Source organism: Mustela putorius, unplaced genomic scaffold (assembly GCF_011764305.1).
Source record: "Mustela putorius furo isolate JIRA1106 unplaced genomic scaffold, ASM1176430v1.1 tig00537227_pilon_pilon_pilon, whole genome shotgun sequence".
Classification (NCBI taxonomy): Eukaryota; Metazoa; Chordata; class Mammalia; order Carnivora; family Mustelidae; genus Mustela; species Mustela putorius.
The window spans coordinates 15,441,297-15,444,352 of record NW_025422368.1 but is presented as its reverse complement, the minus strand read 5'-3'; the positions used below and the strand labels follow the sequence as shown (position 1 = coordinate 15,444,352).

Genomic DNA, 3,056 nt, shown 5'->3' with positions numbered 1-3,056 from the left:
TATATCCATTTATTTCCCTGGGTTTGCAAAGTTCTCAGCTGTTATTTCTCTAAATGCCCTCTCTGGCCCTCTTCTCTTTCCAGTATCCCCTTTATTCTTTTGTTGGCCCTCCTAATGGAATCTAATAGTTCTCGAAGAATTCTTCACTTTTAAAAAATCTCTCCCATTCCACCTGAATCATTTCTAGATTATGTCTTTCAGATTGCTTATTCTCTCTCCCATCTGATGTATTGTTTCCAATACATTCTTCATCTCATTTATTGAATTCCTCAGCTCCAGAACTTCCATTTGGTTCTCTTTTAGAATTTTAATTTCTTTAATGAAGTATTCCTTCTGTTCATTAATTTTACTCCTGAGCCCATTGAATTGCCTTTCTGAGTTTTTTCTGGTTTGGTGTGTGTGTGTGTGTGTGTGTGTGTGTGTGTGTGTGTAGTTTGTTGAATTTCTCCATAACAGATATTTAGAATTCTCTTTCAGATTCCAATCTTTCATGACTTTGAATTCAATTGCTGGAGAATTGTCATTTTCTTGTTGTGATGCCATATTAACATGATTTTCATGGTGTTCGATGATATGCACCTCTGATAGTCCATTTGAAGTAATAAATATCTTCCTTACTTGGGTAAAGCTTTAAGTTTCGATTTGGTGAAGCTTTGTTTGATTTTAACAGTTCAACAGATTGGGAATTACAGCCATTTCTTTCATCTTCCAGCAGATGGTGACATAGCACAAATGTTTTTATTTCTCTTATCAGAACTGTCTGGTATCTATGTCTGGGAGTGCATATTTCCAACTTCCACCTGCTCTGCCAGAGGGGTCACCAGAGCTGCCATTGTTGTTTGTGCTATGGGGGTTACAGGTGTACCCACTGCCACTATTGCCCCAGTTCCACCACTGCTAAGTTCACCACCTCCACGAGGTCCAAACCACCCACCCTTAGATCCCTCCCATGTTAGCCTGCCCTGCTGAGGAACACCTGATGGGTTATGGATGCCCCTCTGGCTCTGAACTGAAGGGGCAAGATGAAGGGGAAGATTCATGCTGCTGTGATGTTGCTGTAACACCTAAGTACCACTGACTTTTGAAGAGAGGAAAAGGAAGTGATTGTCCTTAGGTATTTTAAAGTTGAAAAAGAAACATGCTGAAGACACCATTTACAATCCTTAAATAAGAAATAGTTTATGAGAGATTTTATCTTGGAAATTTTGTCAAATGTTGCATTTCTTATGGACACAAATTTAAATGGGCATTATACCAAAAAAGATTTTAGTTACACTGTTGTTAGAATAAGTTTGTGCTATTTATAAGATCACCACTATGGTTATTTTTTCCTATTTCCTGGGAACTTAAAATACATTTCACAGGTACATTTTCCTTAATATCAGTTCTAAACCTTCTCTAGTACAAAGTGGTTTTTTAAAGTTGCAATATCCTAGAAATGAATGGTTTAACCAATGAAGAACTTGAAAACTTCCCTCAGAATCAGGATCTTGGTCTGAGAAATTAAAATCAGATTCTTGTCTTTGCTACAAATCCATATTTCTCCCCTATTTTTCTCTGTTTTATTTCATGAACTGGGGAAAATAAAGAACTGAATCAAAAAGATCTCAGAGGATAGAATGATGTGATTACTGTCGTATCCTCATATATCAGGAATGCGTCAAATACTATCTGAGTAAACGAACATGGTAATACACTTGATCTTAGCCAAAAGGCCGAGAAGCGATGACGAACATGGTAATAATTCAGTAATAGTGACCCCAGGAATTATCCTTCATGCAACTCAAACTAAGAGATGGTCATACATGATGGAACGAGAGAGGCTCATGATTTATATTATAAAATGAGTTGTGGGCAGAAAGCTTTAGATATTGTTGATTTCTCTTTGGAAATCCTAATCACCTTCTTTGAGAAGTTTAAAATATTTTTCTTTTCTTTGTTATTTGCCACAATGAAAATATACCATTACCTTCATGGTAAAAGTACAAGACTCTAAGTTTCTATAAATTATTTGAATACTAAGCTTTCTCTATGCCATATTTATAGAATATGTGTATTCTTGGCTCAAATAATTCAATCTTGGAAGCAACCTGGATTTCAACAAGTTTATTGCAATTATGTAAACATCTATAAGCTCTTGAAATTCAACAGATAGTGACATTTCTACAAGGGCTCCATATTGCTTATAGGTGTACCCTCAACCAGCCACTTTGTTACAAGTACCATGCTGTTATCATTGCAACTTTGGAGAAGGTCATAATGAATAGGAAACTGAATTGGTGATGACTTAAAGAGATAATTTAATAATAACTGTAGTGATGCCTGCTGCTAATTTTCCAGAAAATTTTCCAGAAACTCCACATGGAAAGTTTTTTTCAGGATTAATCTTTCAGGCTAAAACAGAATATATCTGAGCACAGATTTGTTTCCTTCACCCATTATTACCTATAACTTTGTCTTAAAGAACAATATTTCCAGGGCTGGAATATGAATTAATATAAACTACCTTCCTACACTCTCAAAGACCTTTTTTGTTTGTTCAGTTTTGTACTCTTTCAAATTTGGAGCCATGTGTTTCATATTTATAGTTACTGGCCTAGAGAAAACCCATGTTTTTCATTTACAACAAAAAACTACACTGAAACAATTATCTTATATGTAGCACATGAGCACTGAGCAACTTTCCAATCTGTCTATTACCTAAGAAACTGAATATACTTCAATTTTTTTTCTTAATGTGGAGATCCGAATGTGAATATCATTCTAAGTTTGAAAACTGAGACATGAGAATTTCATTTGGAAATTTATCTAAAGATCCTATCGTGATTCTTAACCAGGTTAAAATCTCTCAACTCAGACCTGTATTCTTTCAAAGTTTAATATTTATCTGTCTCTAATTATTTGTAGTTATCTGTACTGCTATGAAAAATTTAGATAACTCTAAGGGAATAATGAAAGCAGTTGGAAATTTCTCAACATGCTTCAACATTTCTGTACATTGTTAAGAGGCTGAGGAATTGTCTTCCAACATTATTACTCATCCCCAGCAAAAACAA

General features: G+C 35.0%; 1 non-coding gene across 1 annotated transcript; it reads right to left on the bottom strand.

Annotated features, from left to right (window-relative positions):
- Positions 1-1,527: 1,527 nt before the first annotated feature.
- Positions 1,528-1,727, bottom strand: LOC123390094. Its single transcript, XR_006604732.1, has one exon. It is a non-coding gene; the product is annotated as a U2 spliceosomal RNA (small nuclear RNA).
- Between the last annotated feature and the right edge of the window lie 1,329 nt (positions 1,728-3,056).